The sequence below is a fragment of the Antechinus flavipes genome, chromosome 1, assembly GCF_016432865.1.
Source record: "Antechinus flavipes isolate AdamAnt ecotype Samford, QLD, Australia chromosome 1, AdamAnt_v2, whole genome shotgun sequence".
Classification (NCBI taxonomy): domain Eukaryota; kingdom Metazoa; phylum Chordata; class Mammalia; order Dasyuromorphia; family Dasyuridae; genus Antechinus; species Antechinus flavipes.
In genome coordinates this window covers 264,733,199-264,745,611 of record NC_067398.1, presented here as the reverse complement: position 1 = coordinate 264,745,611, position 12,413 = coordinate 264,733,199, and the positions used below count along the sequence as shown (strand labels likewise).

Below are 12,413 nucleotides of genomic sequence, written 5' to 3'. Positions count from 1 at the left end.
ACTGTTTGCCATGGCAGAGGCATTAGAAGAAGGAGTTTGCAGTTTGCTCACTGGGATTTCTATAGCCAATGAAATCCTCTCCTTACATTCCAGCAGTGGACAGCCACCTGGCACAGTGGATAGAGTGCTGGACTTGAGTTCAAGTTCAAATCTGGCTTCAGATTTCACATTGGGCAAGTCATTTACTCTATGTCTGCCTCATATGTAAAATGAAGATAATAATAACACTGATCTCCCAGGGTTGTGTGGATGAAAATGAGATGTGCCAAACCCTGTAAAGGTCTCCCAGTTGCATGGGCTCAGGGCATTTGCACCTGTTCATGCACATTCTCCCCTCCTCTTGTTTCAAAGCTCTCCTATGGCATTCCAGTCAGCCAGTGAGCTAAATGAACATATCTACCAGACTTCCCAGGTTATTTGCAAAGAGGAGTGTCCCGTTTTGCTGCTGGCCTGCCTCATACCAACCACAGAAACATCCTTTCAGGTCCTTTCCTAAATAGGATCCCAAACTCTCAACAGAAATATTCACTAAGCCCCACAGGGATTCCTCCTCACATGGTTCAGTCAAGAATAGCCCTTCAAATTTCCTGTAACAAAAGCCACTAGAGTCAAGTCAGAAACTCACTGTAGGTAAGTTACAATGCAGGGTTGGAAATACTAAAAGATAACAGCCCCCCAAAAGAAAAGAAAGCCATTCTCTAACATAGGTGGGCATAGATCTAGCTTCAAAAATCGAAGACTCTAAGATCCTTTCCACAATCAGGAGATAAGGTCAGTGGTAGAGAGAGGCCCAACAAAAGTTAATTATTGTGTCATGTCCAACTCTTTGTTGATCCCATTTGGGTCAATACTATCAATAGTATCCATGAGGTTTTCCTGGCAAAGAAACTGAAGTGATTTGCCTTTTCCTTCTCCAGCTTATTTCACAGATGAAGAAACTGAAGCAAACAGAGCTACGTGACTTGCCCAACACAACCAGTAAGTGTCTGAGGTCAGATTTGAACTCAGGAAGATAAGTTTTTTTTTGACATCAGACCTGGCACTTAACCTATCTCACCATCGAGGTACCTATTATATCTCAAGGTTGTGTTAAACACTTGTTTTTGTTTGTCCCTCAGGAAAAAGATACAAAGAAAGTTATAAGATAGTTCTTGCTCTCAAGGAGCTCACTATCTTACTGGAGGCAGGATGGGCAATATGCACACAACTGTGTACAAACAAGCTGTATACAGGAAAAATTGGAGATAATCAACCAGGAGGAAAAGCAATAGCATTAAGGGAGACTCAAAAAGGCTGCTCCCAAGATTATGCGACGACCAATTCTGATGGACATGACTTTTTTCATGTGACTCAAGCCAATTCCAATGATTTTGTGATGGAAAGAGTCATCTGTATCCAGAGAGAGGACTGTGAGGACTGAGTGTGGATCACAACATTGTATTTTCAGCTTTGTAATGTTGTTTGCTTGCTTTTTTTTTTTTTTTTTCCCTCATTTTTTTCCCTTTTTGATCTGATTTTTCTTGTGGAAGTATGTATAGAAGAATTGTGTATTTAACATGTTGGATTACTTGCTGTCTAGGGAAGGGGTGGGGTGAAGGGAGAAAAACTGGAACACAAAAGTTTGCAAGGGTGAATCTATCTTTGCATAGATTTTGAAATGTTTTGATTTTTTTTTGAAATATAAAATTTGAAAAAAAATTTTTGAAAATAAAAAGCTTTAATAAAAAAAGAAAAAAAGAAGGAAAGGCTGTTCCCAGGACTTTTGATTCCAGACCCAGGCTTTTTTCCACCATACCGCATTGACACTAGGGAACAGTCAATTCCCTAGATTTCTGCCTTCTAATATTCTCAACAACTAGGTGGCAGTGTGGACAGAATGTCCAACTTGGAAGCAAGAAGACCTGAATTCAATTCCTGCCTTAGTCCTTTATTCATTGTATGACCTTGGATAAACCACTTAACCTGTTTGCCTCAATTTCCTCAATTATAAAATGAGGATAATAGTCTCTACCTTCTGGGGTTGTTGCAAGGATCAAAAAGGATAATAATTGCTTGGCACGGAGTAAACATTATATAAATTTTAGCTATGATGGTAATGATGATGTATGGGGGAGTTCCCAAAATTATTCCACTGATTCTGGTGCCTTCCCTTCCTCACCCAATAAATACAGAATAATCTACACTAACTACTGTAACCTTTTCTGATTTCCTGATGTGTCCTAGCTGAAGTGCCAGTTCTAGCAGTCCAAGGCATTTCATATGCAATGGCCAAAGCACTGACTTTTAGAGGCACCTGGGTGGCTAACTGGATAGAGTGGTGGGTCTGGTACCAGGAAGACCCAAGTTCAAATCCAACTTCAGATACTAACAGTGTGACCCTGGCCAAGTCATTTAAACTCTGTCATAATCCACTAGTGAAGGAAGTGGCAAACCATTTCGGTATTATTGCCAAGAAAACCCTGGGTTTTCTTGAAGAGTTGGAGAAGATTGAGTAACAAAGCATTACCTTCACCTTCTTTCATCTCTTGACTCCTGACACTACCAATTTCTTCCTATTAATCCATCAAATAGTATTAATTAATCAGCTACTATGTGTCAGTACTGAGTTAGACACTGGAGATGAAGACAAAAACAAAACAGTATTTACTTTTGACAAACATATGTTCTAAAAAAGCAAATATACAATATAATACAGATAAAATGCATACAAAGTAAATATATGGTAATTTACCTCATATTATTTCCCTATAATTCTGGCAGTGATCAAAAAGAACAGGATGAGATTTAGGTCTGTCAGTGCAAGAAGCTGCAACTATTGACCTAATTTTTAAAAAAGTTATTTATTGGTTTGGTTTATCTATGATAATAACATTTATAAGGATAGAGTAATAAATTACTTTCAACCTGCATCACTTCATTTGATCTTCACAAAAAATATAAATTAGAGCATATATTATCCCCATTTTTAAAATGATGAAAGTGAAGATTAAGGAGAATCAGAAGACTAAATATTAGAGCTTTAAAAAAATGGAAAGATGTAAACAGCAGTGAAGAGGCATCAGAGAACCTGTACCATTCCTGGACTGCAACTAACTAAACTGTAAAATAAGGATCAGAAGGTCATAGAGAGAAATGAAAGGGGTCTTAGAGACCACCTAGCACTACTCCATTTTACAAAAAATAAAACTGAGACCCAGAAACAGGTCTCATACAGTGACTTGTACTAGGCACTGTGATAAACACTGGGGCTACAAAGAGGCAAAAGAAGTCCCTGCTCTGACCAATGGGGGAAATAACAAACAAACATGGACAAAGCAAGCTATGCAGGATAAATAGGAAAGAATTAACTGAGAGAAGACCCAGGAATTGAGGGGCTGGAAAGGCTTCTAAAAAGGCAGATTGTGTCCCACCCAGGGTCTGAGTTCAAATCTGGGCTCAAGACACTAGCTGTGTCATCTTTAATAAGTCCTTTAACCTCTGCTTTAATCCACTGAAAAAAGAAATGGAAAAATATTCCACTATCTTTGAAGAGAAAATGACATGAACAGTACAGTCCAAAGAGTCATGAAAAGTTGGATATAAATAAACAAAAAAGCCCAGATTTGAACTTAGTTCCTCTCGTTGGGAACGCAAGTCAGTTTACTCTCTCCCTAATACCATAAGTCCTTAATCTACTCTTGAGAGCTTTTTCCCACATCTCCCCTGACTTTGTCTTTATCCATGAAGTATCTCACTAACTCCTCCCTGATTTGATCCTTCAAGATAACATCTCCACAACAGTTCTTGGTTTTCAAAACATCTCTTATCTCCCCAATTCTCTCCTGGTTTCTCCCCCTTCCTTCTGTCTGTAAAAATCACCCCTTCCCAAAGTATGGCACAAAATCGTACTTGGATTTTATACAAGACTTTTTCTTGTTAATAGATGTACCTTTTAGAAGGGAAAATGACTCATTGTGATCCTTCACAATCTTTGCGCCTCATCTCTGCACTCCTGAACCTTATCACATGACCACCACTTTGACCTTATCTTTTTTTTTTTTTTTTAATTATAGCCTCAGAATCGTGGACTTTAAAAACAAATTTGTTTTCATAATTGGATTTCTCTCTCTCTCACACACACACATAAAACACAACAATAAATTATTTGAATATAACTGGTTTGGGAATTAAAGGACCTGAGTTCAAAATCCTGCCTCAGATGGTATGATATAAAGTAAGAAACTTAACTTTCCCTGATCTCACGTTGTTCATTTGTAAAAAGAACATCCTAAAGTAATCTTCTTCAACTCTAAAAATATAGGGCCATGTCTTTGAATCCCAAGCCTCATGTTCTTTCGAATCCCAAGTCTACACAAAAAAGTTCTTGTTATTGTTGTAACTGTGAACATGGGACCGAGTTAAGTTGTAGGATGGCTCCAGGTACAAAAGTCCAATTCTGTAAAGTTCAAGTGTGGGGTTTAATTCTAAAGGAAAAATAAGATTATGGGGGAAGGGGGACTTTCTGTAACTTTGGGGTATAACAAAACATGCTAATTCTATAGTGCTCAGTATTTTTCAAGTCCTACTGAACTTCACAATTGAACCAGTAAGGAAGAGCTGGGATAATATGCTTCTCATTTTACAGATGAAGAAACAGAGGCCTGGGGAGATGAAGTCTAGATGACAGTTAGCACCAGTGGCAAAACCAGCACTAAAATCTAAGTAGTGACTTGAGAAAGTTCTATTCCCTCCCTTGACATTTAATTTTTCTATGATCCTGGGCAAATCACCTCTGAGAACTTCAGTGTCCTCATCCATAAAATGGGGACAGTAACAGGGTTATCTATGAGGCTCAAATGAGATAACAACATATGTGAAGCACTTTGAACATTTTAAAATGGTCTACAAATACCGGTTATTATGATTGTATAGAATAGCCAAATTTTATAGTACCATTACTGATAGGAATCCTAACAGCCATCTACCCATGAAATAGTAGTGATCAAGGATTGAAGAATGAAATCAGGAGGCATTGTAAATCACAGTTCCCTCTCCCTTTATTAGTGCCATTGTTTCCAAAGGGATATTTGAATTATTCCAAATTGGGGAGGGGGGTGCTAAGAAATGAGTTCCTTCTCTATTCTCCATCCCTTTCTAAATTCCCATATTAAAAATGCCTGCCGAGATTTAAAGTCAGCCCAATGGCAGACAACTGTAGGTAGTGATGGAAAGAATACAAGCAACAAACCCAATATTTCTATGTAGTAACTTCAAAAGGTGTAAAACATTAAAATGGAACACCAGTCTAATATATCCATTACCTTTGGTATGACCTACACTCCTGGACACCGGAACTGAGATGAAGCTGCTTTAACCATCCTGATTTAAACATACACACTGGAAAGAAAGGTCCACAATTAAGCGATAGATTACGCACGAGAGAACTCAATTTTCTAGTGAGCTGTGGTTCATTGAGCTTGAAAGAATCGCAGTAAACAATCCTTCAGAAGAGGGCTTCTTTAACTACTCTGTCGAGCCACTCAAATGATGCCTCTGAGCACAAAAGATAGCTTCAGGACAACAACCTTTGTAGCCTGCTGGCTCTGCAAATGCTCCCTGTTCTGAGGCTCTGTATTTCCCATTCTCTTCCTGTGTTTCCCCCCACCCCCCAAGCACGCATACACACATAGTATATTTCATTCATGTCATGTAAACCTCATGTGACCGAGCTCTTCTAGACTGGCCAGTTACCATGGAGATGGTGTTACATGGATAACCCACTGTCAGTCCATCTCCTGTTTCCGATCCTTTGCTTTATTATAAAGCAAACAAGGAATCAAGAATAAAAACAGAAGATTTCTTTAAGACAAGGGGGTCTTAACCGGAGAATGGGGACTTTAAAAACAAATTTGTTTTCATAAATGTTTTCTCACATATAAACCCCTGTATTTCAATATATCTGGTTTCCTTTATAATCTGATGAATTTTAAAAATATTCTTCTAAGAAGAGGTTTATGGGTTTCACCAGACTGACAAAAGCATCCAGGACACACAAAAAGGTTAACAACCCCAGATTTATGAGAATGTGTTCCCTTAGGATGACTAATAAGTAATCCTAGCAGAAGTATAGAAACAAGGTGATTTTCCTTTGGGGAATCTAACACTAAAAGCAAAAATGGGTAGGGGTTCCTTCGGTTTTCTTGAAGTACTAATATTGATGAAGAGGGGGCAGGAAGAGGAAGGTGTTATTGTTCAGTCATTTCAGCTGCGTTCCATCTTTGTGACCCCATTTGGAGTATTCTTGGCAAAGATATAGGAGTGACTTGTCATTTCCTTTTCAGTTCATTTTACAAATGAGGAAACTGAGGCAAAGAGGGCAAAATGATAAAAGAAACAGCTGTTAAATGTCAGGCACTGTACTTAACAATGAGCTATTAAAAATAGTTTCATAGCACTTTAAGATTTAAGAATCACAGATAGTTTTATTCACATTTTCCAGAGTGGAGAAACTTAAAAGTAAGATTAAGTGAATTGTTGGAGGCCTCAAAACCTGAATTCAAACTCAGTTTCTCCAACTTAAGTTCAGTGTTCTTTTAGGTTGGTACAGTGGGGAAAATCATGGATCAAGAATCAGAGGACTGAAGTTCAAATTTTACCCCTAATACTTACTACCTATTTGACCCACCTGCATGGTCTCCCAAGGCTTCATTTTCTTTTTTCTGGTGTCTTAAACTACAGCTAGATGGTCCCTAAAATGTCTTTCATCTCAAGATCTATAACCTTAATCTATTGAGGGACTTCAAAAGCTCTCTTCCAAGTTCTTTCTATGTTGAAGACATAGCTATGTCTTTATCTAATTAGATTTAAAGCATCCTAGGATGACACCTAGATGACAGTGTCACTTCTCCGTGCCTCTGGCGTTCATAGAAGGTTTATGGATAGATTTCATGAGTCCAAGAACTTGGATGGGGGGGGGGGGGGGAGAGAAATGACATCTTTATTTTCATTAACTTCTAACTGAAATTTAGTACTTCTTTCCATAACCCCTCCCCCAAACATTTTAACAAATGTTAATTTTTTATGTTTTTCCTAGAATGCCAAAGGGGCCCAGCTCAGAAAATTGATTTCAAACACTTGATGTAGATCAAACCACCCAGAAAAGCAGTAAAAGAAGGCAGGTACCAGCTTTCTCTTTAGACACAAATATTGGATCCAGATTAAATGACTATAAGCTAGGTTATCTCCTTCCCCATAAATTTTATTGACCCACGCTAATAAAGCCTTTTAGAGGCTTTCCTCCTAAAAGAAATGATGAATTCTTCACTTGAAGCAAAAATAGCCACAGTTCCCAGCTTACCTATGTGTAATTTCTGGAACCAGAAATTTCTGCTCTGACTTAGAAAAAACTAATTCTTTAAAGAAGTGAAGCCACAATTTTAATACCTAATTTGAAAAAATGAGTTTGAGGTCCCCTTACTTAAGCTTTGGAATACTTAATAAAGATAATTCCCTGAATCTCTATTAGTACTCAAAATTTTTCAATATTTACCATATCGATTTTCCCAGCAATCCAGTAAGAGAAGGTGAATATCATTAGATTGTAAGCTTCTTCAGGGCAGGAATTATCTTTTGCCTCTTTTTGTCTCCCAGATGCCAGTACCTGGCATATAATAGATGCTTCCAATGTTTAATGATTACTGATTTATATCATGTTTCTTGTTTTACAGAAGAAAAAACTGAGAGGAAGTGACTATGAATCTTAAATTAGTGACAGAATGCAAACTACAAGTTTTTGATTCCTAATTCACAAGTTAATATGAGTAAAGTCAGGTTTGATATTCTCAATCCTATTCAGAAAGAAGCTATGTTAAAATCTTTATTAATGGCCTAAAGGCAGTCAATGGATCAGTGGATAACAGTGCTGGACAGAAAAGACCTGAGTTTGAATCTGGCCTCAGACACCTAATACCTACTGTGTGTCCCAAGACAAATGGAGAAAGGAATGGCAAACCACTTTAGTATCTTTGCCAAGAAAACCTCATGGGCAAGATGGGTATGCTATGGTCTGTGAAATCAGAGTCATACAAAGCTGAACAATTAACAATAGAACAATAACAAAAGCCATTCATTGAATGAATGTTTGTTAAGATCTTATAATGCCAGTTGCAGTTATGGAAAACAGTTTTGAATCCCACCCGAGATGCCAGATGATCTTGAGCAAGTCAATTTCAATTCAGTGTTCTCATACATAAAGTGCACTCCAAGGTTCTTTCCAGCTCTATATTTACAATCCTAGGTACTAGGTGCTGGACATATAAAAATCCCTGCCCCATTCAAAAAGTTTATATTCCAAAATGTTCTCACTGGCTCCTGAACTCCTTCAGATTCTAGCAAATGTCCCACATTCCAAGTCTTTCCCAGATCTCACTTTGTTTGTGAAAACCTTCCCTCTGAGGTGATCTTCACTTAATTCTCTACGTGGTATGCCCGAATGTAGCTATTTGCATGATCCCTCCCTCCATTATTCTGAGAAGAAAAAAAGAGATTGTCTGTTGCCTTCTTTGTATCCTCAGCAATTAGCAAAATCCCTGGCATATATAATGGTGCTTAATAAATGCTTGTTGATTTTATTTGGCTGAAATATTTAGTAGGGAATGATAAGCTACCCAATTCATCAACCCCAAGCACTGGCTCTCCAGAGAAAGAACAAAGAGTTAAGATGGATCTCTCCTCCAGAGCGCCTGGTGTTTTTCATCTATCTCATCAGCCCTGTGGTTTTAGCCTTTTCTTGTCAGTGTAGATAACAGTCAGCAAAAGACTTTAGGGCACAAATAGCTGGGCTGAATCACCAGGAGAATTCGTTCCACCCTTTCCTACCATTCATTTCTTAGCTTCCTCACAACCAATTTATCTCAAACACAGGCAAAACCCTAACCTACTCAACTCCTAGATTTAGCTCCAAAGAAATCCCTTTCGGTATGTAAATACAGTTGTGAGAATGTCTCCATGAATATGCAAAACAGCCCGGAGCCTGTAAATAAAAGCAATCATTTAAATGCAAATGATATTCCAGACCATTCCTTTCAGGACTGGCAGGTTTCCCCTAGGTTGTGATAGAGAAAATTCTACCAATTTTGAACTGCATTTAAGAAATCAGATAGTTCTGGGAAGGGACACTATTTGTTCTAAATAACTCTTAACATAGGGGTCCAGGTCTTCTGTCAGATCCAAAGAGCACACTTTGGGAAGAGTAAGAATCCAGTGAGACTGGAGTCAGAGATGCTCAAGCCCTGGGGCTTAATATATCTTTGTCTGCACATCACCCATTAGTGACAACCGGGCACCTCCTCAGATAATGGAGGTTTAAGTCCATTAATTTTGCATCTAGACACCAAGCCAATTGGCACAGAATGGTGAGGAGCCAGTGGCGCTAGTCTGTATAAAACCAGTACCTATCTCTCCCAGTTCATTGCTATAGCTACTAAGAGTTGCTTTGAGGTAAATCAGACCCCAGGGAGCTTCGGGTCTTAGAAGAGGCAGACAGGGGACAAACTGCAAAAAAATGTCCTCCTGTTAAATCACAATAGTCTGTCGTTAGGTAGAAAATTCCTCATGATCTTTAGTATGTAATTTCTGAAACACTTTTAAACATTTGTGCCTTAAAAGTGCTGATATTTCTTTTTTACTCCCTATCCCACCCCTCTACTTCCCCCTCTAAGTATTACACTTCTCTTCTGCCAGGGCATCCAGCACTCCAACTGGCTCCAATACACAGAATCAACCCTTCTGACTTAAGCCCTAGGGCAATGAATAGAGAGGAAGAACAATTTACACAGTGGTTTGAATGCAAAATTGCTTGGGGATTGTAGTTTCAAAATAAGACCTAAATTTGCATATTGTTCTGCATACTATTAGACTGCCTCCAGTCAAAATACACAGACCCTCATTCTCAAATTCTCCTACACCTACCTCTCCCTTAAAAAAAAAAATCTCAGCAATCTGTAGGAATATGGGTCAAGTTCAGGGGCACACTGGACAGACAGGAAATTAAGTACCCAGGATCACACATCAAAAGAAGGTCTTTGCCAATCTGAAGCCAACTCTATTACTCCATAGGGTCTATCCAATAAAAAGGGAAAAAAAATCTCTTAAAGAGACTGGAGTTAGGTAGGGAGAATAGAACTCACATACATATTGCTGTTTTCTCTCATTTCTGTGACCCTCTCAGATAAGGACTGAGGGCTGGCTCCGAATCACCCACTTTCTTTACAAATCCCAAGCACATGTTAGTAAGGTAGGGAATTATGGGAATAACATAGAATTTGGATCCCCAGGGATGTGAGCTCAAACCTTGGCTCAGTTAGTTATAGAGTATCTTCATGACCTTGGGTTATCATTTAACTTCTCAAGAGCTTCAGAGTTCCTAAATGAAGATATCGGACTGACTAGAATTTGATCCATAAGATCATAAGCAGGATAGCCAGCTCTTTCAAAATCTTATGGCTGACAGTTCCACAGTACTCTGCCTTGATCAAAGGGTATCTGTAATATTGTGTTCAGAGGTAGGAAGGCAAGTTTCCTCTTGGTTTTAGAGATAATCATCTCTAAGGATTCTCCCAGTACTCCCAGTGACTGGATGCAAACGAAATCAAACAATATTTGCTAATCAATTCCCTGCTTTTTCTGATAGAGGAGCCACCTTTTCAAAAAGATGGAAAGGAGACAGCTACATGGAGGAGTTAAAGGCCCTGTACCACCCTAGGGTTCATCCAAAGAAAATCTAAACTATAATGACAGGTCCCCCAGAGCCAACTTTTAGGAGCTGAAATAGGGAAGAATAAAAATGCATTGCACTCTGGCCCACATATCTGCCCCTACCAGAAGCCTGGGGAGCTGAACAACAACGCAGAGCTGAATTGTCAGGGGCTGGTGGGGGTCCCTGGGGTCAACAACCCTACAAAGGAGCAGAATTTTTTTGTAGAGCTGAGGTGGGCTAGTACTCCCTCCCTCCTCCATTAAGGTCCCGACCTTCCCACAGCAGGCAAATATTTCCCAGCCACCATATCCTTCAACCAGATGTACTATTGTATTCAATGACCTTCTCTCCATCTCTTCTCTCCTTCCCCTCCTCCTCCCCAACCCAGCAATCGTCCTCTAACATAGAGGCATACATAGACAAAAAAACTGAGAAAACTGAAAAAAAAAAAAAAAAAACCAGCTATATAAGCTTGAACCATATACGCTACTAACCCCAGGTCTTTTCATGCTCTGGCAATCTGCCACCAGCCCCCAAGTCCTGGCGGTAGGCTGCAGTCTCCTTACAAGCTTTTCCCTCAAAACTCTCCTCGTCACATTTCCCAAGGTGCTCTTCTAATCACTACGGTCCCTAGAGCCTCCAGCTCAGGTTTCCCCCCTTTCTTCTCTAATTCTGCATTAGTCCGTTTCCAACCCGATTTCCTCTAGTGTTCTGTGGCCCCCGTTTCTCCAGTAGTCTCCAGCCCGCAGTGACTCCATTCTGGATAGTACGAAGCACTACCCGCAACAACCTTCCTTCTGCAGGTGTGGGCCAGGCACTGGTTTCCCAAGGGGATCAGGGGATGCCTCCCCTGCTGTGATTCGAAGATGGTCTGACTATCTTCCACTTAACCCTGCTCCTCTACCCCCTCCATTTCATACCCAGACCCTCCCCGCATCTTTCCTGAAACAATCACCCCCAAGGCTGGCCCCGCTGCGCCCTTTGCGGCTCCTCTCTGGACGCGGCCATGCAGGGGTCTCCTCCCAGCTCCCCAATAATCTTCCTCCCCCTTCCCCCATTTGTCTCACTCAGTCCCTGCGGCGGTCCTTGGATGATACAGGGGGACCACACTCTCCGGGATGGAAGACTTTGTACAGAGCTCTTCCCGCCGAAGAAGAAGAAAAGTTTCTCAAGGGCCTGGAAAGCCATCTCCTCCTTCCCCCCCATCCCCATCCCCATCCCCCGCTAGGGCTGAACTCCTCTGCAACCGCATCGCACTCACCCGCACCGGCGGCCCCAAAGCCGGACGGATTCTCCCGCTTCTCCCGCAGTCGCCACTGAAGTCACATTTCTGCAGAGCGGTCTCCCCTTCCCCTGCCCTCCCCCCCACCCCCTAGTCCCGGCTCCAGCTCCCCCAGACGCCCTCACTGCATTGCCGCGCACGGCCCCCCTGCGCCCTGTTGCCGCTGCTGGCGACGTCGCCGGACCCGCTCAGGTTCTGACTACGGCTCCAGCTCCGTTCCAACAGCGGTCCCGGATTTCGCTGTCAGCCCTGTCGCCTCAATGTATTCAGCCTACCCCCCGCCCTCTCTCCAGCTCAGCTCAGCCCCACGGGCCCCAAGCCCAGCTAGTTCACTGGCTCTCCCACAGCCCCAACTCCACCTCCGCGGCCGCCCCTCCCCCCTCCCGCAGGTCCTCA

The 12,413-nt window shown here is 41.0% G+C and overlaps 1 protein-coding gene across 2 annotated transcripts in view; it reads right to left on the bottom strand.

Moving 5' to 3' along the window:
• GPRC5B (G protein-coupled receptor class C group 5 member B) overlaps positions 1–12,109 on the bottom strand; it is a 28,690-nt gene extending 16,581 nt beyond the window's left edge. The window contains exons 1-2 of one of the 2 annotated variants that reach the window (XM_052001667.1): positions 11,997–12,093; positions 5,301–5,376 (exon numbers count right to left, since the gene is read on the bottom strand). The gene's annotated coding sequence lies outside the window, so the exon portion shown is untranslated. Of the gene's footprint in view, positions 1–5,300; positions 5,377–11,996 lie in introns of both variants that reach the window. The other variant, XM_052001661.1, reaches the window with a different exon arrangement.
• Between the last annotated feature and the right edge of the window lie 304 nt (positions 12,110–12,413).